Here is a 27,588-nt window from a genome sequence, read left to right as displayed (position 1 = left end):
TCATAAATTACATAGCAAAAAATGCGTCCCTCTGCCTACCGCGATAACCAAAAATCTAAATTTCATTATCTGCCTCTCTGTCTTCTAAATCTAAATTCTTCGAACTCAGCGTCTTTATATTAGCTAAATCCATTAAACTTGAGGGAAACGCAGGTCGGAGCCGGCAAGGTTCTCGCGCTGCGCCTGTGCTACCATCTCCTCGTTGAACTGCTCGCGCCATGTGCCAACTTTACCTGATAACATTTTTAAAAGTATTATGATCCTTAACCCTTTAACCGCCAGAGTCTGATATATAAGACATTACATATCCAGCTCACCAACTCACTCGAAAGCTCTAATCAAAGGGTTCAACAGCAAAATCGCTAAGGAGCTTCTGGGGCTCAAAAGGCACAAAACTTGCGCGGTGACTAGAATACTGACTGGACACTGTAAGTTGAACAAGCACATGTTTCAAATTGGCAAGAAACAAGATGCGACATGCAGGTTCTGCCAGGAGTCAGAGGAGACTGCAATGCACATTCTCTGTTCCTGTGGACCACTAATGTCAAAAAGAAGTACCTACTTAGGGCGGCATGTATTGCAACCCTATGAGGTACAGAACGTTACGGCCCAAAGCATCTGTAATTTTCTGGATGCAACGGGCATTAGTAATGAACTTTAAAGGGCCGTCACAATAGATCAATACTTGGTCGACGTGACACTCAAAGGCCCGATACCACCCCAATAATAATAATAATATCCAGCTCATTTCGCCACAGTATGATAAATAAGACAAAGATCTGATTTGGTTTTTACAGCACATTTATAACTCCCGTAACTATGCCAAGCTTACTCTGCGTGGTACAATTATTGTCGGTGGCGACACGAGCACGCTCGATCAAAAATTGCTGGCGGTTAAAAGGTTGTTGGCCTAAATCGTATTGCAAAACAGACCGACATAATTGGTAAAAACATACAAATGGCCAAGATTTTTATAGGTAGGTTTGGACTCGGTGTTGGGCAATATACAGTCGCCATCGGATATATCGGAGCGGCCAAGGTGCTCACAAATATCTGAACAGGCCTCTGTTGTCAAGATGTTAGAGTGCATGTTCAGATATTTTTGAGCACCTCAGACGCTCCGATATATCTGATGGCGACTGTACTTTCAGGACCCACCAGATTCATAAAACATTAATCAACAGAGTACCTATAGTTTACCGAGCTATTCTGACACATTTGCGATATTTGTACGATTTTACTGGTTTAGTTGAGAAAGAGAAAAGTCGCAAATTGATTCTCATAATTGAAGTTACCGACAACGGAACGCTAGGTAACATTTCCTCCAGTCTTACCGTTTCTTACAAAGCCCTCGCCGTTAGGGTTGCCAATCTTGACCATCCATGATGGGTTCACTGACTCATTTTTCTTGAAGTTCTTTATGTCCACGTGTTCGCAAAGCTTCATAATATTCTCGTCCGTAGCTTCTTTGCCAAGGAAATGTGCTATCTGTTTAACAGTTGATGGTAAATCCTGAAAGAAATTATAGTCACTAAGATCTAGTGTGTAAGTAAAGGTGCAGTGAGTTTAGGTCCTTCTCCGTACCTTCGCTGATTATTGCGCGGACAGACATGCGACCCTCGATCACGGATATCGTCGTTATTTTTGGTTATTTTAAACAAAAAAAAAGTAATCGATCATTTTAATCAAAAATATCATTAAGTACGCAAATCAATGTTTTAGAACCAATTTTCATGTCAAAAATAGTTTGTGCAAAAATAGTTACATTTATTTAATGATGCGTTTTAGACCTTTCTGTTTTTTTTTTAATCTGGCAAAAGTTGTTTATTCATGTTTCAAATTGATGAAGAAATGCCTCATAAATTGCTATTCATAATTTTTGGCAACCATGCATGTTATGATCTAAAAAAGCGTTGAGATTTTCCAAAACTCTGATACCTGAACCCATTGTACATTAAGGTCCTTAAGTATAAGAAAAATAAAGTGACTAAAGAGCTGTCAGTTATTGGAATCGGGCAGTCCAAGATGTAAGATGGCACCTATTCATTTTAAGGTGGGACTTTATACTTTATGTTACTTAGGTACTGTCCCATAGTAACTATTGCAAATAATGACAAAACTTACCTTTTTCATGTCTTCGTAAAATATGAACATCAAGTTTGGATGATCACGGAGTGCCCACGCCTCTTTTAAATGTGGGAAAAATGGAGACCAGATAACTGAAAAATATCAGATAGCTAATTTTATCTCTTATTTTTCAGTAGGTAGTTATTTTTATATAGAGAAATAGATTTCGTGGGTTTAATCAAGTAATAAAATTTGTTTCTGCTTTATTTCCTGAAAAATTTATAAATTTCTGACTTTCCTTATTCAAGTAGGTACTGAGAATAATATGGAATATTACATTAACCCATTATTTACATTGACCCCTTATTTACATTGACCCTTAAAATGTCACTTACAGACCGTAGCTGATTGAAAATTTGACTGCCTGAAGCAAATTTGTACCTATTTATACTTTTGTCCCAAAATCGGGTACCTTCTACTAAAAATCATTGCGCAACTGCATGACCAACGACTGGCATAAGTAGTAAGTAGATCAATGGATACAATAGATATAGCTGGTCAAGTAAATCTTGACAGTAAAAAAAGGCGCGAAATTCAAATTTTCTATGGGACAATATCCCTCGCGCCTACATTTTTCAAATTTGCCGCCTTTTTTACTGACAAGATCTGCTTGACCAAGTATAGTTTTTCACCTAAATCACTTATAAAAAGGTTCCAATAACTTTTAAAGTCTCCTGTATAATTCCAAAAGAGTTTAGTATGATGGTAATAGGACACGGCAACGTCCCTCGGGTCTCGGGCTACATATACCACTTTGGCAGTATCCAGTAGGTTAGAAGGTAAAAGTGAGAAAGGCAAATGTGTCTTGATGAGAAGGGGAAGGCGCGGCGACTACTTCATCATAAGAGTGCACAAATGACATGGCTTCTTTGAGTAACTCTGGGTCCATGCTTTGTATTTTTTGCGGCTCCAAATACAATGCATGATTCACTCTGCAAGAAAATAAATATGTAACATCAGGCGTGGCTCACTCCGCGATTTCGGCGCTATGCTACAGGTAGCTAAAAGTACATCCGTTCCGGCCCCAATTTTGGGGAAAGCCATAAGCCGCGCGTGGCGCTGTCGACACCTAGCGGCCATATCTGTGCTAATCGTAACAGACGCGTTTTGTTAGTTAGAGAGTGAGTCTTCTGTACTTAGTACTATTATTTATTCTGTAGTAACATTACCGCTCGCATGATGGGCGAGACAGCAATAGGTATATTACGCGCGTGCGATAGAGGTATTAGGAACAAGCGGGTCAATTAACAAAAATCTTCGCGCTTAGCGACCATATAATAGTCGAAAGGGCAGAATCATTAGTACATGTTTGTCGGTATATGTAACGTTATGTATGAAAAGGGACCTTATTGTCGATGGCGCTTACGCCATTAGTAACGATGCTTCGATATAAATACAATGCCGCGCGACGCTGTGCGGCGTAAGCGCCATCGACAATAAGGTCCCTTTTCATAGATAATGCAATAATTATCACAAGAGTCCAGTAATAACATGCTGAAACGCACAAAATAAGGCCAAGCTTATTGTGATTTAGTTATTTCTCAATTACTCACAAAGTATTTAATCAAGAACATTCATAGATCAACTTACTCCAGGAACATGAATCTCTCTTGCAAAGGTATCTTCACAGCCTTGTCGAAGTCAGTCATTCATGAGCAGCCAGACTATTTCTTGCGTCCAAGTTGTCCCTAATCATAAGAAATTTGTTTAAAAATATCTTTCAGAATATGGTGGTGGGTCGGTACATACCCAAAAACCTAAGTAAACTCTTATAACCGCACAAAACTAAGTATTTAAGTACTTATATATACAGTCGGCAAAGCGGAATTATACATTACAGACTGATGTAGTGCATAATCCTTTACCATCGTATTTTCTCGGAAACATTCGTATTTGTTATGCTACTTCAGTCAATGTACTGATTTTGTGGCTTTAGTGGTGCTTGTGTTTAAAGAAAAAAAGTAGAATTACTTTACTCGTAGATGTGCTATGTAGGGGCGTGACTTTAAAAAGCGTGGGTTTATCTGGACACTAGTTTGTTGCTGTACCCTTACCAGAGCGCGGAAACGTGGCCACCCAAATATCGTCGGGTCTTACGACCATATTTCTGTAGTTGTCAGCATCTTCTTTATACACCATAAGTTGACAATTTTCGACATCTCCAAAACGGCCGTATTTTGCTTTGTCTGTAAACAAGATCTTAAGACTTGTAACATCCTAAGAGTAGCTAGGTCACTCAATTTCACCCATTTTTTTTTTATTTCTTATTTTATAGATACATAATATAATACTTTATCTGTGATATATACGTAAGTTAGGTTTGGTAAATATTTATTAGATATATTTATATAAAAATATTATATATTTGGTCTGGTCCCAACCATTCAAAAATTATAAAATAAAATTAATCTCTTAATATAAACGAAATAATAATTATATGTACCTAAACAAACTAGCAAATATTGATACAATCATTAGGCTTAGGTGCACATCTGTACCTATGTGCAAGTTACGGTACGTTACGGTCAAGAAAGTTGAAAATGTACTCGAAAATTTCAGGAAAATTTCATAGGAAACAACATTTCGATCCCCATACAAATATATCACAAGTTGCCGAAATTTTAAATGTGAAAATTTCGCAATTATGGAAAGTTTCCTGATCACCAGTAAGTATTGGTACAGTAAGCCTCATAGTCTGGCGTTAAATTAAACACAAGTCGTCTCCTTCACGATTTTCGTAGACATCTCTTCTAAATACCTAAAACTGGTATGGATGTGTTCCTCGTCGTCTCTAGAATACGAATTGACCGGTTTTAGTTTATGGAGAGGGGGACGTGTCGATAAAAAGGGGGGGAATGTGGGCGGCCGACCAGCATTGATATTTGTTCACATCTTGAGTCCTATGGGACCGATCGGTTCGTTTCAGGTGTCGTTTGAAAGAGTATTAAACGTGCTATTATTGCTTCATAATAACTGTAGTCATAACTGTAGTCGTTTAGAAAATATTTTAAAATATATGATTTTTTACCGTGCATGGATGGCATAAGTACTGACAAAACATGCGTCTAACTCAATAAATTATAACTTTACCGCAATTAATGTTATTACAAAATATACGAGAAATTTCATTAGCTTTCTAAAAACATAAGGTTTATTGGTGTATTGTATTATATAACCATGTAATGATGAATTTTGTTCAGCATGGGTCACTACGCACCGTCACGTAAATGGCGGGCGACCGACCACAACTGTTCATTGTTTCTCGGGTTCTATTTTACTGATCAATTGGTGATGGATACCATTAGAAAGAATGTTAAATGTACAATAATTGGTTTCTAATAACCGTAGTCATAACTGTAGTCATTTACAAAATAATTGAAAATATATGATTTTTACCGTGCATGGACATAAGTACTGGTAAAACATGCTTCTAACTCAGTAGATTATAACATTACCGCAATAAATATTTTCAAAATATACGGGAAATTTTATGAGCTATCCAAAAATATAAGTTTTATTGCTTTATAATGTTGTATAACTAAGTAATCATGAATTTTGTTCAGCATGGGTACTGTGCACCGTCACGTAAATGGAGCCCGGCCATCGTTGAGTTTTCATTATATTTCAGGTTCTATTTTTCTGATACATGGTGGATACCATTTGCAAGCATATTAAATTTTCTGTGAATACTCGATTGTTTGAAATCTGAGGCCCAAAATAACCATTTTAAAAATATTAAAGAAAATGTTTAATTTTTACCTTAGAGGTTTGCTTAGTGACTGAAATAATTTGAGAAAGAGATAATGTAGTAAATATAGCGTGAAATTTTTAGAGTAAAATCAGCAAACTATTTATTAACTTTCCAAAAATATTGTTTAGTTACCGTACAACTATAAACATATATGTAGGTATGCCAGGACCAATTTCGCCAAGCAAGCAAACACACGGCGCGGCGAGCGCCTGGTAGACCAGCAGCATTCTATTATTGTTTGACAGTACATTTTATAATGTAGGTATCCAAAATGATAAAATATCGATATAAATGATGGTTTGTTTGTTTTGTTTTTTTATCACAGGAAACTTAAGTATAGTTTGACTCTTTTGACAAAAGCCCAGTTCTAGGTTCATAACATCGTTAAGTTCGTAGCTTTCATGATTGCAAAACCACTGCATATGAAGTACTTAATATCTGTGTTGTTATTTGACTCACGCGTCTACACGTAAAACGTTTTCAACCCCACTCCGTAGTTAATAATTTAAAATCACCTTTTTAGTGAGATCTGAGGCTTGTGGCGTTAAAGAGATATTTGTCGCCGCACGCTCCAGGATGCAAAATAAGTGACTACTATTTGAGTAGCAGCGTATGTCCACATAATAACTATCCGTGAAGTCCGGTTTTAAGTATAGTAATAGTAAGATAAGGTCAATATTGAGTAAACTATCTATATTATATTTATTTACTATTTTATTTTACGGTCTAATTTATAGTTTTTGCTTACCTATTGATTCATTGGCGTTTGGCATTGTAGTTTTAGCTTGTAAGTATGACTCTATTGACAGTTATAAGATGTACTACGGTATTTAAATAACGCTCGTCTGTAACTACATGATCTTAGATCTATAATAGCGACTCATAACTTCTCTGTTCGACTGTAAGTCATACAAGAGAGTTAAGTAGCGATTGCGATATAAAAAGCTATAAGTAGAAGGCTTTATCACACGTTTAGAACCTTAAGTGCAAATTGCAGATTATTACTCATATAGATGTTAAGGTTGTTCAATTCACTTTGAGCTATAAGCTATAATACTAGCAGCTTAACATGCAATATAGCCAAAACAGCTACTGTAGATCTTAAATCTTTAGATGAACCTTTTAAACACTTTTATCTCACCAGAGCCTATAAACTCTAAACAAAGACTATAGATGTAGCTATTCTAATAGAGCCAGGCTGTCTTTAGGTAAGAAAATAGGTGCTAAGTGTCGCCTAATTGTTTGTTGGGATTTATATGACGGTGCGCAGTGACCCATGCTGAACAAAATTCATTATTACTTGGTTATATAATATCTTACACCAATAAATCTTATGTTTTTGGAAAGCTAATGAAATGTCTCGTATATTTTGTAAATACATTAATTTCGATAAAGTTATAATTTATTAAGTTAGAACCATGTTTTAGCAGTACTTATGTGCATGCACGGTAAAAAATCATGTTTTCAATTATTTTGAAAATGACTAAAGTTATGACTACAGTTATTGAAAACCAATTATAGTACGTTTAATATTCTTTCAAATGGTATCTATCACGAACTGATCAATAAAATAAAACCCGAGAAATAATGAAAAGTTGACGCCGATCGCCTGCCATTTACGTGACGGCGCTTAGTGACCCATGCTGAACAAAATTCGTAATTACTTGGTTATATAATATCATACACCAATAAAACTTATATTTTTGGAAAGCTAATGAAATTTCAAGTACATTTTGTAAGAATATTATTGGAGTAAAGTTATAATTTATTGAGTTAGACGCATATTTTATCAGTACTTATGCCATCCATGCACGGTAAAAAAATCAAATATTTTAAAATATTTTGTAAATTACTAAAGTTATGACTACGGCTATTAGAAACCATTTATTGTACGTTTAATAACCTTTCAAATGGTACCTATCAGCAATTGATCAATAAAATAGAACCCGAGAAATAATGAAAAGTTTACGTCGGTCGCCCGCCATTTACGTAACGGTGCGTAGTGACCCATGCTGAACAAAATTCGTTATTAATTGGTTATATAATATCATACGCCAATAAAACTTATGTTTTTGGTAAGCTAATGAAATGTCTCGTATATTTTGTAATAAAATAATTGCGGTATTGTTGTAATTTATTGAGTTAGGCGCATATTTAATCAGTACTTATGCCATCCATGCACGGTATAAAATCAAATATTTTAAAATATTTTGTAAACGACTACAGTTATGACTACGGTTATTATGAAACAATAATAGCACGTTTAATACTCTTTCAAACGACACCTCACACGAACCGATCGGTCCCATAGGACTCAAGATGTGAACAAATATCAATGATGGTCGGCCGCCATCTTTGCCCCCCTTTTTTTCGACCCGTCCCCCACTCCATAAACTAAAACCGGTCATTTCGTATTCTAGAGATCACGAGGAACACATCCATACCAGTTTTAGGTATTTAGAAGAGATGTCGACGACTTTTCTCGAAACAGGCCGATTTCCACCTGTCTATCAGTAGGCTAAACATGGATCTAAGTTAAATATGTACAGTCACCAGCAGAAGTTGCTAAGTGGGCGAGGTTTTCAGAATTACCTTGACACGCTCTTATTCTTTTAACAATAAAGTCGCGTCAAGATCAGTTTGATCAGGTGATCCAGCGGACGCAGCGGGTGCAGGCGGGTCAGGTGGCCCGCTTAGCAACTTTTGCTGCTGACTGTACGTGTACATACGATTAATATATGTACATACGATTAAAATGACGTTTTAAAAGCCACGAAGATTGCGGATCCAGCTCTTGAACTTTTACTTTGTCGCCCATTATGTACCTAGAATATTATGCTTTATCACTTTAATAAGTTATTAGGGTTCCGTAGGTACCTCAAAAGGAAAAATCGGAATCCTTATACATAATTGTGTGTATAATGTAAGCATTGACATGTAAAATGTATACCATTTTATCAATAAATAAATGAATGAATAAATGAATCACTCGTGCGTCTGTCTGTCTGTCCGACCATTGCCCTAGACCTAGAAAGTACTAGGTGTAAAATTTTAACAAAAATACATAAAATACTTCTTTACCTATAGATGACAGGAAAACCTATTAGAAATGTGCAGTCAAGCGTGAGCCGGTTTTTTTTATTACATAATTTCAATCATAGTTTTTATCAATCATCATCACCATCATCTCACGCAGACGAAGTAGCTAGTGCAGTGGTTCCTAACCTGGGGGTAATTACCCCCGTGGGGGTAAAACTGGTATTTTACGGGGGTAATAAGCTAACCTAATATAACAATACAACAAACGTACACGTTTTATTTTTTATTACCATTGGGAGGAGGGGTAAAATCAGGTTCCCTAGTTAGTCATAGGGGTGACCGGACTAAAAAGGTAAGGAACCACTGAGCTAGTGTGTGTATATTCTCATACATCTCCATTTTGATGTAGTTATTAAATATATATATTTTTTAATTATTATAATGTAATATGTATTAACTCAGCTACTGGCTGTTGTATATATAAATATTGTGAGATATTAAGATCTGAATGTTTTTTTGACATATTTATTTTTATGATGATGATGAGATTATAATTTTATTATTACCTTATACTTCAGTAGTTGAATAAAAAGAATCCCTTTTTTATGAAATTAAATATTTACCAGGTATGATCACGTAGTACGTGACACGTACTACTTGGAAAACAGTATTAACTAAATATAGTTTATTGCTTGTTTATATTAAGTCATAATATAATCTCAACCACATGATAAGATTATCATCCATAATGTTTACTCACATAATTATTATTCGTAGGTATAATTACGCGTAGGCGTACTTTGAAATGATAATCCATCGAGGGCGATGATGTAAATATTTTATTAACATAAATTATTTTAGTACAGTCAAATACATAGTTATTGTTTTTAAGTGGCCAAATATATCACATCCTTCCACACTCATCCTTATTTCTATGGTTACAAAGGTGTGTTACGATGTACATATTTTGGCCAAATATGTATTCCGTGCGAATTTTTTCATGGCATTTAACAAAGAAGTGTAAAATTCAATATAGAAACTCCAATTTTGTCGTTATCCTCCTCTTCAGTTATACGTTTTACTATACAACATGAGTAGATTGCAGAAGGACGAGCGTAGAGTTGATGGCCGATGAGATTATTACAAGAAGAATACCCATCTCCACTGTCAACGTCGATATTACTTTGATCTTGGTCGGACGCACTCACATTTTTTGTTTGATTCCCCACATCTTCGCTCCGCTCCCTCTCAGTAGACACTGGACAGGTAGCCTCATAAACTATACTTAGGGGTCATCCATTAATTACGTCACACGAATTTCTAGGTTTTTTGACCCCTCCTACTTTTTTGACAAGGAGGGGGCTCCTTGTCACACTTGGTCACATTTGGCAAACCCCTCCACCCTAGTGTGACGTCACATTTTTTCTACGAAATCGCCAAATCGAATTAAGTAAGTACCTAAGTATTATTAATATTTTATCAAAATATTTTTGACGATATAAATATTAGTAATTTTATAACCCAAAACTGCTTAGGAAAAAAAATTAAACGAATAAAAACGAGTATCGTTTTAAAAACACAGTTTTATGTACAGCGAATAAAATAATTTAAATAAATTTTCGGTTACTGATGAAGTTAAAGTGACGTCACAAAGTTTGTGTCTCCCCCCCTCCCCCATGTCACAATATGTCACATTTTCTTGACCCCCTCCCTCCCCCTAAACGTGTGATGTAATTAAGACGATTGGAAGGCCCAATGCCCTTGAGCGTCAGGGCGGAGCTAAGCGCTCTGTACCCGCACCACCCGCTTACCCCGCTCGCTGCGATCGTACGTGAATTTTGTATCGCTGCACCGCCACGAGGTTCAAAGAATAAGATACAGCCCAGAGGCGTGCAGTTGGCGCTATACTCGTATACCTTTTGTTTGCAGCCGTGCGATTGCCAAGTCATTATATGTATTACAAATTAAAGATATATATTTGATACAGTTTTAACACCCCCTGGCACTGATTAAAATAACCGACTTGGTTTCACATTACATCTCAAAACTTTTTTGTAGTAGAAGCGTTGCGAGACTTGCACCTTTTTACATGTAATGTTTTTGATGGGATCTCATCTCTTTTTGTAGACAGCCCTTCTTTTCGGGTACTCATACTATGTATACACATATCATAAAGAAACACATCTTCATTCATACACACATCGTACATCGTAGTGTACCTTTACTTTACTACCTACTATTTGTAGGAACTGCAACAGTAACTTTGTAATAGCAAATATTTATATGGGATTACAAACTTACTTATGCAGTTCTTAGATCTTTAAAACGTGACTGATATTGCAGTATTTTTAGGTTTTAAAATTAAATTTAAAAACTACTTATATTAAAAATTTGAAGCTTGTGGATATACTAGAAGTACCTTAGAATTATGATGATCGTAGGTGAGTGAGTGAGTGAGTGAGTGTGTCAGTGTCGAAAATAAGGAACTTTGACGTACAATAATTCTTAAACTACTAGTTCAAATTGAATGTTTTTTAAGAATATATCTTAAGCATGTTTAGCCCTATATATTACTGAAAATTCAGGGTTTTAGCTTCAGCCAGCACAAAATTACAGGACGTCGAAAATGGCCTGAATCGCTTCGAGAAAAGGATGGTACGGCCTCTTTTTTTGCTCGACTTGGCGGGGGCACTGCCGTGCCCCCAGATTTACTTAATAAACTAACATCATTTTAATGGGTAACAATCCTAAAAATGTAATGGTTTCTGAATCAAACTAGGTATATAGTATATACCTACAACATAAATTGCCAATGTTGATCAATTTTTTTTAGAAATTGAACTTTATTAATAACGTTAAATTTTAATGGCAATATGTCGGCGCATGTTCGAAAACATTTTTTATATATTTCAAATGAAGCTTTCTCAAACATAAGTGGAAATATTGTCATTACGTTCGTAATAATAGGCTGCGAAACACCGTGTTGCGCGCGCTAAAGCGCGTCACAACCAAATCAACATTCTGCAGTTATTTAATCTTTGGCCACAATAACTCCAATTTTATTGCACCTCGGCTCAGAACAAGCATGCAGAATACAAGGAAGGCACGGAGCGACGAGCGACACAGCCTCCTCGTCTCAAAGCTAGCACACGACTGCCGGCCACGCCTTTTTCGAGCTACATACGCACAAAATGTTGAAAAATATTCGATTTCTTAAAAAAAAATTATTTATTAACATTATTCTACGTTGCATTTGTAGTATCTGTTAAAACAATTATTCTAGTTTAAAAATAACTTTAATCGAATAAACCGTTTACTAGAAATAGGCAAAGTTAGACGCAAAACGGCCTGTCGTAATGTTCCTTTTTTGGAAAAACTATAAGTCATAGGGAACAAGTCAAACGTTGGAAATGTTGTACATAAAACGTAAAATCATATATATTTTTGTCATATTTTTTTGTTGAACCGTTAAGAAGATATAGACTCTAGAATGTTAGAGTTTTCGGCCAAAAACGGCGTCTAGCGCCTTAATGGATGACCCCTTAGTTACTGTTTTCAATATTTGTTTCATTTCACAAAGGAAACGTCATTTCATTTTGAATTTAATTTGTTCAATTCATTACAATAATATGACCTGTTCCAATTGTTCCATTGAAATAACAAACGGTCACAGAGACCGCAAATTTGTAGATGTCGATCGATTTATCAAAATCAGTTAAGTTGTCCTCTTTAGTAGCTACCCATTAGTTCTGCCAGACCGTTCAGAGATAAATTGCCCACCTAATATATCACTATAGAATGATATACGCCATCCAGACTGTGTTCAACTATTGCCCAAGATTCCAAGCCTGGACACAGATTAATCAGTCCGTGTTTTTTTTAATAATCTCTAGGGAGTTCAATTACTCTGTGGCTAGGTTAATTTAAAATATATATACGTTCATATTTAGCGATGTGTATTAAGCACGTGTTCAGTAGTTAAAAATGTCGAGCAACCATCGTACTTAAAATGTGAGTGGGCGTTTAAATATATTATGTATGTATTTAATATCTTTTGATATGTACCTATCTCACAGAAGTTTTGCCTGATTATTTCGGTGGTACTATTTAATTAATTGTCGCGTGTATATTTCTGCAAAACTCTGAAACGGTCTAAAAGTTTCCAGGAATGTTTCCAGTAATGTAATATCTACAGAACATGTTCTATAAGACAAACATGTCATATTTCCGCAAAAAACTGTAAATGCCTTGAGAAAATCCAACGGAAAAATAATATTATTTTCTCTGGGTATAAAATAGATTGTATCCATAAGTTTCTTCCGGAAACGAGTGAGGTAGTAACTAAGTGGTGTTTGAAAGGAAATATTTATAAATTTTAAAGTAGGTACCTACTTTAAGATGCTTAAACTTATTCTCCTTCGTTAAAAAACTTTACTTGGCTCGTTTAATCTAACTTTTTTAAGGGGACCAAACAAAAAAGAAAAAAGCGGCCAAGTGCGAGTCGGACTCGCCCATGAAGGGTTCCGTATTTAGGCGATTTAAGACGTATAAAAAAAAACTACTTACTAGATCTCGTTCAAACCAATTTTCGGTGGAAGTTTACATGGTAATGTACATCATATATTTTTTTAGTTTTATCATTCTCTTATTTTAGAAGTTACAGGGGGGGGGGACACACATTTTACCACTTTGGAAGTGTCTCTCGCGCAAACTATTCAGTTTAGAAAAAAATGATATTATAAACCTCAATATCATTTTTGAAGACCTATCCATAGATACCCCACACGTATGGGTTTGATGAAAAAAAAAATTTTGAGTTTCAGTTCGAAGTATGGGGAACCCCAAAAATTTATTGTTTTTTTCTATTTTTGTGTGAAAATCTTAATGCGGTTCACAGAATACATCTACTTACCAAGTTTCAACAGTATAGTTCTTATAGTTTCGGAGAAAAGTGGCTGTGACATACGGACGGACAGACAGACGGACAGACGGACAGACAGACAGACATGACGAATCTATAAGGGTTCCGTTTTTTGCCATTTGGCTACGGAACCCTAAAAAGCGGTTAGACCACTAACCGTATAATGAAAAAAGTACAATTTATTGGTAAGTAATTTCTTAAGGTCCACAACATACTATTTATTTTATACTAAATATGATTATAGTTTAATGGATAGGTAAATGGAATGCGATATGTCATGTCAAATGAAAAATTAAAAAATAAGACAAATATAATACGAGTGTGTATGAAACGGAAAACAGTGACATATTAAACATAAAATAATTTTTTATACCACATCGATTGCAAAAAGCATATGCTGGATGCCTGATGGTATGCGAATACTGAGGGCCTACCGCAAACACCGAAGGGCATCTTTCTCTTTTACCCCAATTAAAACGTAATAAGGAGTAAGATGCCAGCAATTTGCGAACTTCGATTGTCGCGGTTAAATAGCCCTGCGTCAGCTTATTTAAGGGCGCCACAAGGGCCTTGCCAATCCTTTATAATTTTGTGATTTTCTTGATTTTCTAGATATCCATACAATTGTTAGTAATTACAGTGTGATATCAAAATGATATCTAAATAATGTCACACGCGCATGCATTTAGCTTGTACTTGTCCGTACACGTATTGTCGCAACCGAGACGCTCGGGTGACTGACATCATTTTGATGTCTCAATATAAGTTTGATTTGTCCTCAGGGTTCAACTTGAGTGACTTTCAAATTAAAGGAAAACAAGGCACTTCAACTTCAGCGAACATGATTTGCTTAAAAAATGTACTACCATTTATTCGTTGGAAAAGTTTCTATTCAAAATTCCGACCAAAACAGAAATTACGGGCGTGATGAAGTGTTGAAAATTGTCACAAAGTTTCTGCCAAATGTCCCTCAAAAGTATCTTAAATCTTTTGCTTCGAGGCCACAAGTTTTTTTTTATTATTGATATACCTCTAGGTTTTAATTTTCTCAGGGTTATTTAATATATATTAAAGAATTCATGCTGTTCTACATCAATTGCGCGTATGTTGGTAGTAACTTCGCTTCGTTATCAAATTAAAGTTCGTTGAGAGTTGGCAATAATCATTCATTCAATTTAAGAGCTGGGCTCTTGTGGGTGCAGCGTGATGAAATTGTCTCCACCTTGGTCACTCCGAAGCCAGCCCCTTAGTGTCCTGGTACGACACGGCCCCTACATGCTCTTATAATAGGCAATAATAGGTACCCTGAATTCGCCTTTAATACGTAACTTCGCCTTAACTATAATAAAATATTAATTTCCCTCGAACTTGTATCATGGGTGATTAAAAGTAACGAAACGTGTAGCATTTGGAATAAGTTTTAGTGAATATTCACAATTAAGAGGAAAGGGGACGGCCAAGCCTCCATACAAACGTAGTGCCCATTTACCTACCTCTCTCTGAATATTGACATTTTATGGAAAATATTTTAATATAATTTGATGTAAGTATGCCGTTACGTTTGATTTCTTTCGATTTTTTGATGATTGTATAAATTACAGCTACGAACTGAACTAGAAAATGAGTACTTCGTTTGTATGAAAAGGCGATTTCGCGCGGGTACTCCACTTTCGTCTTAAAACGAGGTTTAGGTCGGGTGGTAAAGTTAGGGTACTTATTTTAGTTTTTTTTTGCTTATAACTACATATTTTAGTTTGGCTAAGATGAGCACAAGTGAAGTTAGGGTAAATAGTTAAGCCAACCCTGATTTTCAATGAATTGCAAGATTGATAACGCCATCTGTTTCAAACATACCTACTTATCAATTTTTTAATAAGCAGATACTACTGCGAGCGATACTCCAAATTTTATATTAAAGGAAAAAATGGAAAAAGTTGAAGTTTGTTGATTGGAAATGGAAAAATTGAAAGATTTGCGAGGTCCTGGTAGGCTTCCGAAGCTCAATTGGTTAAGAGACTTAAGAGCATAATTAAGAGCAACGTACGGATTGCGGACATTGCGGGTCCTGCCGTAAGCGTAACTTTTTTCCATATTTTCCTTTAATATAAAAATACCTACTTATGATGAGATTTGTTTGTATTGTCATTACCTCAACAGCTCGCCACCAAGTTGATGCAAACTTTATTCGGAGTCTACTTCAGGTTTCACAAAAATATGAAAAGTATGTAAATCTCGCTCCCGCTAACTTGAACGGTGTCGCTGAAACTCGCTCGAGATGTGAGCGAGATACATTAATCGGCAGAGCGAGAATGTAACATGACGCCGAGAGTCAAGCCGAAGATGAAGAAAACAATGTAGATAAGGGACTAAGGTCTTTAAGTAGGTATACGCGGCGGGATTTTTTTATTATTTACTTTATTTCAATTTTAAAATGTATTTCAGGCAACAAGGCATATTACATATACCTTATAGACTAACATACATATAATTTTATTTTATACACTATTTCGGCGACAGAATGGCGTGGCTCCGTTGAATCGTCTGCTCTGGTGTCGGATTCGGCAGTTTGCCCCGGAACGTCCGAAACACGACACCTTTCGGCCAGAAGTCGGCGCACTCGATGGTCCCCTGCAGCGGTCGCAGCATGCGCACCACAAAAGTGTTGAAGTGATTTTATACTACGTCGGTGGCAAACAAGCATGCGCGTTGCCGACCCTATCACTCCTCACCCTCGTTGAGCTCTGGCAAAGTTACTCACCGGCAGGAACACAACACTATGAGTGGGGTCTAGTGTTTTTTTTACTGCGGTTCTCTGTAAAGTGGAGGTACTTCCCCAGTAGTACACTAAGCCTTAAGAAATCATCATCAGCATTCGCTTGCCTTTATCCCATTCATTTGGGGTCGACGCAGCATGTCTTTCTTCTTCTACATGTCTACTTACCTCTCTCTCGCTCGTCATCATCCACTTGCGTTCGTTTCATATCATCTCTCACACAGTCCATCCACCTTTTCCTCGGTTTTCCTCTTCCTTTACTTCCCTCCACATTCATTCGTAATACCTTTCTCGTCATATGATTTTCATCCCTCCGCATCACATGCCCGTACTACGCTAAGCGATTCGTTCTTACTTTTTCTACTATGGGTGCAACTTTAAAATTTCCTCTTATATACTATTTCTTTATCCTATCCATTCTTGTCAAGCCACACATCCATCTTAACATTCTCATTTCCGCTACATGCAATCTCTTTTCATCCGTTATCTTTAGGGCCCAACACTCTGATTCATACATGATGACAGGTCTTATGATGGTTTTATATCTCTTCTTTATAATCCAGTAAGGAATTTGTCTCTTGAACATTACTTTCAGACACTAATTTAAACAGAAATATTGCTTTGTTAATCCACGAAATAATTACGTGCAAATCATGTAGTGCGAACCCGTCTTAGGTACTTACATTTCACGTAATATTTCTGTATTAACATTTACGTTCCACATCTACGCCATTAATTGCATCTACAAAAAGTTTTAATAGTTACAAAAATACAAAACGCCGACGGCGAAAAATGTGCTTCAATATTTTACATGTTTACGTCCAACATTTTATACTTTTAAAATTATTTTCAGGGAAGAGCACTGGAACAGGGTTCCGGGTTTTACGAGTAGTTTTGTTTTTCGTATGAACTTTCATGTGACCGACATTAGCCGTGTAGAAAAATACTCTAGTTTTTTGAAATATTTTATTCGTAAAATAAGTAAGCTTGTATTAAAATTTAGATTAGTACCTAGTCTCGAAGAAGATTCCTTACTTTATATAGAATTTGACAACTAGAGGCGTATTCTAATTGTAATAATATCAGGCAGGTATCAGAATAATCCACCAGGTCACAGTCATTGCCATTGGCGTGACCAGGAAAAAAACCGCGTCTGCCATCATCTAGTTATGAAATACTTAGGTAATTAGCAAACTAGAAATTTGCTTCTCCATCCCAGTGCGCTGAAATGAAACCTTCTGTGTATTTAACAACTACACATTTAACCAACAAAGAAGATATTTTATTTTCTGAGCAAGTCATGCATTGTGAAATAGGTCTAGGAACACTTAGTAGCGCAAAGAAAGATAAAATGTAAAAGCAGTACTTATTTATTACTTAAACAATTTTCTACACTAGTTTACACACATACGTATTTGTTTTAAGGTCAAATAAAATGGTTGGTATTTACTAACAAATATGAGACGAAAATACTTATCTAAGTAAATAAGCTGGTACTTAAGTAATAAACGCTGAAACGAGACATATGTCCTCTGCCATTGTTAGCTAAAGTTAGGGACATAGATAGGAGTTCCATGGATTCGAGTTGCTTTGTCGAATTAAGTAGAATCCCACCCTCAGTTTACACTTGCCCCTATTATGAAGTATTTTCATTATTAAATATAAACATAAATAGTGATAAGTATAAACTGGGGTCCCTTTGTTTCCCATAAAGTATTAAGTCATAATGAATTGTTTGTCATATTATCATTAGTCATTAAACTGAAACCGTTAACTTTACAGGCTTTCGTAAGATTATCCTATAGATTGGTTAGGTTAGGTTGGGTTTGTTTTATGGCAATCCTGAAAAGTGACGCGTTTCTGAACCGAATAAATTATGACTAACGAAAATGCGGGCAAAAATTACATTAAGTATGTGACTTAAAACTTTTTGGGAAAAAACCGAGACCCGTATAAACTATGTGCTTATTATTATTATTGGGGTGGTATCGGGCCTTTGAGTGTCACGTCGACCAAGTATTGATCTATTGTGACGGCCCTTTAAAGTTCATTACTAATGCCCGTTGCATCCAGAAAATTACAGATGCTTTGGGCCGTAACGTTCTGTACCTCATAGGGTTGCAATACATGCCGCCCTAAGTAGGTACTTCTTTTTGACATTAGTGGTCCACAGGAACAGAGAATGTGCATTGCAGTCTCCTCTGACTCCTGGCAGAACCTGCATGTCGCATCTTGTGCTTACTTAGATGTTGAAGTTTTATTGTTGAATCAAAACAGTTCACACAACATGGTTAAATTGCAAAAGAATAATAGTATACGAAATGACAGTACTGGCAATATACGGCAGCATTGGCATATGTAAGGGCACTCCGGTGGTTATTTCAATTCCGGTGGGGTTCACCAATATTCCACGATGAAGGTTTTTCACCGACTTCCTTAACTCGGCCACTCCGTCGCCATCAACTGCAAGTAATATATTATTATAAATATTATAATATCGGGGAGTGCAACTACGCTGGTTTGTTGAGCGTTGGACTACCCCGCGCTCAGTACGGTTACCATCAGTTTGGCACTGACATAAACGCCGTCGAGAACGTAATTTACTTTCTATACATCTCGTTTGCACTAATATGCGAGTACGAGCGAGATGTATAGAAAGTAAATTACGTTCTCGACGGCGTTTATGTCAGTGCCAAACTGATGGTAGCCGTAATAGTGCCAATTAGAATTACACGACCCTTTTTTCGCAGGTAGCGGCACGTGCGGTTTTACTTAACACAATAGACAAAGGATTAGCCATTCGAGGCCAGCTTCAAATCTACGGACTATAACATGATAAATGAAGCCCCATTTAGACGGTTCAAGAACTTGCATGCAATATTCGATACATTGCTAACTACAGAGCACCTTAAGAAGCATAGAGCCCAAGTCAGGATAGCCCACAGACAAGACATCCTCTAGACTGAGCATAGTAACCCTACCCCCTCTGCCACTTATACGGTAGTTTTACTCCATCTTCGAGTCAATCCCGTGCCGTGATTGGTCCGTGTCTTTGAACGGACAAATCACGGCACGGGATTCGCTCACCTCGTCCCCCCGCACCCCCGTATTTTTGGCAGCATCGGTTTCATGAAATAATTGCTCTAAAATCAGTCTAGAGGATTCCTAGTCTATGGGATAGCCTTAACTAACAGGCCAATTCGAACATACACTGACATCAAAATGATATTATATATGAATGATAAACTTCGTAAAAAGGTATTTTATTAAAAACAAAAAACCCTATTCAGCGATTTTAAAAATTCATCCCCCGAGGAGGTGAAAAAGGGGTTGAAAGTTTGTATGGAGATCAAATATTTTTGAGAGTGCGGGACTTAAATCTTTGTATAAAGCCATATTATTAGAACACAAGAAAACTAATTTCAGCGTTTTTAAAAATTCATCCCATAACAGGGTTAAAAAGGGGTGGAAAGATTGTATAGGTTATAATTTTATTTAAAGCTAGGAACTTGAAGCTTTGTAAAAAGGTAAAGGTAAAGAAAACTAATTTCAGAGTCTTTGATAATTCATCCCCCAAGGTGGTGAAGGGGTCAAAAATTTGTATGGAACCCAAATATTTATTTGAGTGCGGGTCTTGAATCGTTGTATAAAGGCATATTATTACAATACAAGAAAAGTAATTTCAGCGTTTTTAAAAATTCATCCCCTAAAAGTATAAACAGGGGTTGAGAGTTGGTAGAGGGTTCAAATTTTATTTAAAGCTAGGAACTTCAAACTTCGTAAATAGGTAGTTAGGTAGTAGGTTTTATTAAATAGTGGACTTGGAAATCGTCTGGGGGTTGAGAGAGATTATATCGAGAACAATTTTATTCAGTTAGGGGCTTGAAACTTCGTAGCCAGGTTGTGAAAGACAAATCTCATGCGTTGTATAATAATTAACAAATGATTAACCGTCCCTACTGCTTCTTTTGCTGCATAATGTTCTAAAGTTCTAAACTAATGTAGAATGTATAACCACCAATATACGGTATCAGCGTAATTCGTCCCATTCGTTTTTCGTTCATTTCTTATGTCCGTCTCATTCTGTGTTCGTCACTCATTCTTTATTCGTCTCGATCGCTATATGTCCCTATCGTCTTAAGTACAATTATGTAACCTGTCTCTTTCTTAACAAGTCTTTTTCGTTATTCGTCACGGTCTTCCTAGGACTCATTCTTTCTTATTCCCTTTCGATTTTTGTCTCATTCACTTATTCGTCTCTTTTTTTTTCATGCATTCGTTATTAGTCACATTCGTGATTAGTCTCATTCATTTTCAGTCTAATTCTAAGTTCGTTACATTCGTTTTGCGTCTCGTTTTCTTAGTTTTTGTGGCTGCGGAATTAGAAAATTTGCGTTTCAAAAATCATGGCCAACATCTTGATGTTGGCCATGATTTTATTGTAAACGAATACCATGACGATTATTGACGGCATATCAAAATCTATGAATGCAGTTATTCTTATTTTTTCATATGAAATAATGTTTATCTTGAGAAAAATTAACTATCTTAATTATATTAAGTCCCAGACCCTTCAGGGCCCTCATTTTTTTCCGTTCTGTATATGTACGGGACATATAAACTTCAATTTGTTTATGAATTCCGATCCGGAGGACATATGAATAGCAACTAAGACCTACTAGTACGGGACGATTAGCGAACGTGCCCAAAAAAGAACGGAACGAGTTACCATTAAAGACAAAAAAAGAGTTAGACGAATAACGAAAGTGACTAAAGATAAAGTGCGAATGATACCAAAAAAGAGAGACACAAACAAAGACATAGTCCTAGGAAGACCGTGACGAAAAACGAAAAAGACTTGTTAAGAAAGAGACAGGTTACATAATTGTACTTAAGACGATAGGGACATATAGCGATCGAGACGAATAAAGAATGAGTGACGAACACAGAATGAGACGGACATAAGAAATGAACGAAAAACGAATGGGACGAATTACGCTGATATCAAATTTTCGAACAAATGAAATTCACCCTAATTGAAAATACAACAAGATTCTAACTTCCTTGGCTATAATTTTGTATGGTAGGCGGCACGAGAATATAGTATGTTACCGCCGCCGGCACATGGCATGAAATTTACCATGCATGTAGCTGTTCTAATCTAAGAGACCAATTCAAACTTATGTACCTACATTGTGACATGCAAAGTATATCTAAATCATATGTCAGTGCGTCTCCCTCGCGCTAATAAATGTACTGACAGAGCAAAATGCACGCGCGACCTTTTTTTTATAATTAACTGATCGGCGATTGGCTTTAGTCACAATGGAAAGTGAAAACAGAGCCTAATAATTAGATGGAGCTCACCGGTTCAGTAATAATAGCCTATTCACTACATCACTCTTGTTTTAAAGAGACCGAGGTAATATTTGACCTGACATCATTTAGATTTCAGTGTACAAAAAAATTTGATGTAGGAACAAGTCGTCAATTGTTTTAAGCCCCATCTAGACGGTTCAAGAACTTACGGCCATATTCGAACGGGTAAGTAATAGAACGTATACAAACCTATAATATATTGCTCAGAATATATAAATTCAATTAGTATAATTTTGAATGGCATAACGTGCAATAAGTATAACGTGCGATACGTATAACAATGAATTCAATAATTTTATAATGTATAATGAACTTTACATTTAATATCGTTTATGGTAAGTATAAAAAGATATAACGTTGAAATAATATAATATACAAAACAAATACTACGCAATAAACTTAATCTTTTATTTTTCTGGGGGGTAACATTTCTAACCTAACCTAACCTACTTTTCTGGTAGCAGTTTCTTTCTCTGAGGGATCACAGTTCTAACCTAACCTAACCTACTTTTCTGGTAGCAGTTTTTTCTGTGGGGGGGGGGTCACAGTTCTAACCTAACCTAACCTATTTTTATGGTAGCAGTTTCTTTTTTTTCTGTGGGGTAACAGTTCTAACCTAACCTAACCTACTTTTCGGGCAGCAGTTTCTTTTTCTGGGGAGTCACAGTTCTAACCTAACCTAACCTACTTTTCTGACAGTAATTAGTTTCGATGACCTATGAAATACTGAGCTATCCAAATAATTTTACTGATGTTTTGTTCAGATACTTATCATCTTCCTCGCGTTGTCCCGGCATTTTGCCACAGCTCATGGGAGCCTGGGGTCCGCTTGGCAACTAATCCCAGGAATTGGCGTGGGCACTAGTTTTTACGAAAGCGACTGCCATCTGACCTTCCAACCCAGAGGGTAAACTAGGCCCTTATTGGGATTAGTCCGGTTTCCTCACGATGTTTTCCTTCACCGAAAAGCGACTGGTAAATATCAAATGATATTTCGTACATAAGTTCCGAAAAACTCATTGGTACGAGCCGGGGTTTGAACCCGCGACTACTTATATGAGATGTTATTCATTATTTTAATTTATATGCATAATGAATGTTATATTAAATGTAATTAGTTTATTTGTATGTTACACCAAACAGCGGTATGTATATTGTATGTTATATTATTTTTATGTTATACTTATTGAAAATATAGATTTAGTGCATTATACATAAGATTAGTATACGTTTTGAACGTTTGTAAACTGAAATTATACCAAAAGTGCGTATTCATTATGATACGCACCCTGGTCGATCGACTGAATCCATACTGTACCTATAGCTGGTCAACCAAATCTTGTCAGTAAAAAAAGGCGCGAAATTCAAATTTTCTATGGAACGATATCCCTTCGCACCTACATTTTTCAAATTTGCCGCCTTTTTCTACTGTCAAGATCTGGTTGACCAAGTATAGTTAGCAAATGTACAAATGGGGCTTTACATACTTACTCCTCAAAAGTGTGATGTGCAGCCGGGCCAAAGCTCCGATTAGCCGTTTCACTTCGTTCTGCGCCTTGTGTGCGGCGTATATCATAAACGGAGGCGCTGATACATAATTACATAACAGTAGAAGCGTAACGAAACTTCCTGGCTTATTTCTTTCTGTCTGTTAAAAAAAAACAAGTCATAGTAGTTTCAACAAAATTATGCTATAAGTGGATTTCCACTGATGGAAAAGTAGAAACTAGAGCATAAGTAATATTACATTACGATACAAGTGAGAAAAATAGTAAATTCGAACTGAGTGGCGATAAATTAAATCGTCATGAGTTGCGAATTTCCTATTTCTCGCACTTGTATCGTAATATACTACCTATTCAATTTCATCACACTTGCTCGATAAAGATCTTATTTCATAGGCCTTTGTCCTTCAGGTGTACCTACTGAAGGACAAAGGCTTATACAGGGTGATTCATGAGACGTGAGCAGGACTAAGCCTACACAATCAGTAAATGTAAAAGAACGTTCACCACAATATTTAAGTAAAACAATCACGCTTCAGACACTTCACAAACAGAAAGATCTGTTGTAGTACTATTTGGTAAGGACAAATTTAATTATCTTAATGGATACCCTATAACATTAATTAACAAAGATAAAACTTTTTTATACGTTTTGGCAGCCCTTTGAGTAGGTATAAAGAAAATAAAATGTCACACTTGAGTGAGATACGATTTTTCAAGAGTAGGTAACCAGACTCCGATGACACTTTGGCACTTGTTAAAAAAATGTAAGTTAATACAGTCATGAATAATTTTATTAGATATGTATCTAGGATATGTATCTCCAGGATATCTATTTAAATACATTATAATTATTACAACGACAACAATATTACAAAAAACAACAAGTAAATTAAACTTCATGGTAACAGTCATGGCTACTTTAGATAACTGGCAACATTAAAAAAATATATCATAAATTATATTAACATCATATATTAATAATTAGTAAAGTCAATCCAAACTGAGAAACAATAGTGCATATCTGTAAACAAATGCAGGAACTTACTTGAGACATAATCGCAATGATTCCTTTATAAGCTAGGAATATGAAATAAAGAATTCCAAGGAATAGGGAAAGTGTAATCTGAAACGTTAAATTACATATAAGAATCAAGTGTAGTATCGTATACAGTGTGTAAATTCAATACGGGCGAATATTATTTAAACGGTGGTTAGCATATGTAATACAATACAACACACAAGTTACGGGATACGAGCTTTTTAAAGTACTTGTTGTTGCTACGCTTCGCTTGTTGCGAGCTACTATTAAAAAGCTCGTATCTCGTAATGTCATGTCTCTTATGTTTGCAGTAGGTACAGGTACATTGCTGATCGGTAAATAAAAAAATAATAATTACGGGGCCAATAAAGTGTAACTTAGAAAAACTTCTTAATTAATGATTAAAACGGATACATTATATATCGGGTTTAATTTACTGCCCGTATTGGATTTACACACTGTATAGGAATTACAAACGCTATATTTAATTTGTTTTATTTCATTTTAGTTCACGTAGAAGTCGTGAAGACTTTCAACTCTGTTATTTCAATAATTATGACATTATTAACCAAGGTTTTCACCGAGGCACTTAACAATAACTATTAAATTAAAAATTAAAAAACCCCCTACGCATTATGACAAAAAAATGCATTTTATACCTACCAAAAATACCTTACATCATTTTGGAAAAGAGCGGATACTCTTCAAACTGCTGGATGGATGTTTATCAATAGGTAAGAACCATCGCAAGGAAACTCGCTTTCACGTAAAAAAACTGCATCGAAATTGATCCATCCTTTTGAGAGCTACGATGCCACAGAGAGACATACCGACAGACATTGGCGTCAAACATAATAACAAACCTTTTTTGCGTCAGGCGTTATAAACTAGTTTTGACTGAAAAATCCTAGTTAAAACTAATTGTCACTAATAAAGATGTTTCGGAAACTAGTTTTTAAAGTAAAAACGCGTTTTGACGTTTTAACCAATACGATGCAGAAAATTATTTTTGACTAGGTAAAACGCGTTTAACTTAAAACCAATGATTTATAACTCAAGATAGGTAGGTTATAGGCGTTCCAAAATTGTAGTGCTTACCTTGTGACAAATTGGACAAGTTGCCTTTAGTCGCGGCTGGACAAGCGAGAAATGTGCACGTGCTAACGGGAGCTCGCGCACCGAAAGAGAAAGAAACGAGCTTATGTTTAACAACGAGTGTGACAAAGATGGATGGAATGAGAAAATTAATCAAAAATAACAGATTTCTTCGGAGGCACAGAAATAAATATGGAAGTATTTTTTGTGCTCCTCAAGTATGAGTATAACCATATAGGTTATATAATATCATTGCTTAAAACGGCGTTTTACGGTAGCATAATTATCTACTAAATTACCTGAATACCGAAGCACTTTGTAAGACGATCTCTGCACACAGACAAGTGATGAGCTATAGTAGCAGAATTTTCTATACTCGCTCGAAGCTCGCATATTGATCTCTTCTGTGCAACCTCACACTCAAAATCACCATTTTCCAATATTATTAATGATTTCACTACAGCCAGATTTATAAACTTGACACCTATACAAACTATGTCGAACAACACAATAACAGATAAGAGCTCTATAAAGTAACGGTACTCCATAATCATAAACTGCCATGTGTGAATTGCAAAAAATATATAACCCATCATAGACCTTTCAATTACAATATTTTTAATGGTATTAGAAAAAAATTGCAACATTATTGTCGTATAATTTATGGTATACAAACAAAATATTGCTAATCCGCATTTTTTTGCTCTTTTTAAAAATGCTTGCATTTCTATACACGATTTTAGCTCATCATATATGGTTGTAATATGCAAATATAAGACTTTATATTCTTCAGCATTTTTTATCGCAAGGACGATAACTAAAATTGCGTTAACCCTTGACAAACTCAAAAAACATGTCAAATATACTGTATCCATATTTATATCATCTTTCATGAAAGAAAATGATGCGTGAATCCCATGAGCAGCAACTGCGAGTTCTAAAGTTATACACATAATGCCAAATATCTTATGATACTTATTTAAAAATGAGAAATTTCTATATATACATGCAATATTTTCGGCCACAAGAAACCTTCTGATTATATCCATGGCTGGTCAAAGATTGATCGTATTTAAACGAATGTTTACGGAGGTTATTGTCATTATTCTACTACTCGTAAATAAATTAGGTTGTTGAAAAGTAATCAAATGTCTGACGGCGTTTAGTAACAGTCTTCTAAAAGCAATTGTCTTAATTGGGCAATTTCCAATGATGGTTCCATTATATTATTTGGAAAACAAATAAAATACGAATGAAGTTGCAAGTTTTAGATGTAGCTGATATTCTTAAGTAGGTATGTATGTTTGGTGTGAATAAAATATGACTCTGAAAGTTAATTTACTATAAAAGCACAACCAATATTAACATGAGGATGAGGTGAAAGCAAAATTGTAGATCATTTTGACGGTTTAAGAAGAAATGTCATGTCAAATTTACACTAGAAGTATAAGTGTATTTATTTGCGTGAGAACCGCACCTATTATAATTCTTATTGCATCCGAGTTTAACATTTTCATAAACACAAATCTGGAATAAACAAGACCGTTAACACCATCGTGACAATGTTTGTTCAAAATCTCCGTCACATTCTTTTGGATCGTATAAAATGGCAATATAGATGCCTAGCACGAACGCATCGCGAGGAAGATGACAAATAGTGCTGCAATCCGAAATACAGACACTTATGACGCACATGCTAGGCATGTCGGTTAGTCGTGTTCTCTTAATCCTTTGTCGAAGGTGCCAATTAAAGTAGCACTGAAATTAGAATTTTCAAATAACGGTCCAGGGTTTGAACCCCGGCTCGTATCAATGAGTTTTTCGGAATTTATGTACGATGTATGATTTGATATTAACCGGTCACATGTCGGTGAAGGAAAACTTTGTAACGATACCGGACTGATCCAAAACAGGCTTCCCTGAGGATAACGCTAAGATATTATAACTACAGATAAA

At 35.8% G+C, this 27,588-nt stretch overlaps 1 pseudogene; it reads right to left on the bottom strand.

The window, feature by feature from the left end:
* Positions 1-132: 132 nt before the first annotated feature.
* Positions 133-24,552, bottom strand: LOC134649072 (sulfotransferase 1C4-like; annotated as a pseudogene).
* Between the last annotated feature and the right edge of the window lie 3,036 nt (positions 24,553-27,588).

The sequence above is a fragment of the Cydia amplana genome, chromosome 6, assembly GCF_948474715.1.
Source record: "Cydia amplana chromosome 6, ilCydAmpl1.1, whole genome shotgun sequence".
NCBI classification, from domain to species: domain Eukaryota; kingdom Metazoa; phylum Arthropoda; class Insecta; order Lepidoptera; family Tortricidae; genus Cydia; species Cydia amplana.
This window is presented reverse-complemented; position numbering and strand designations above follow the sequence as displayed.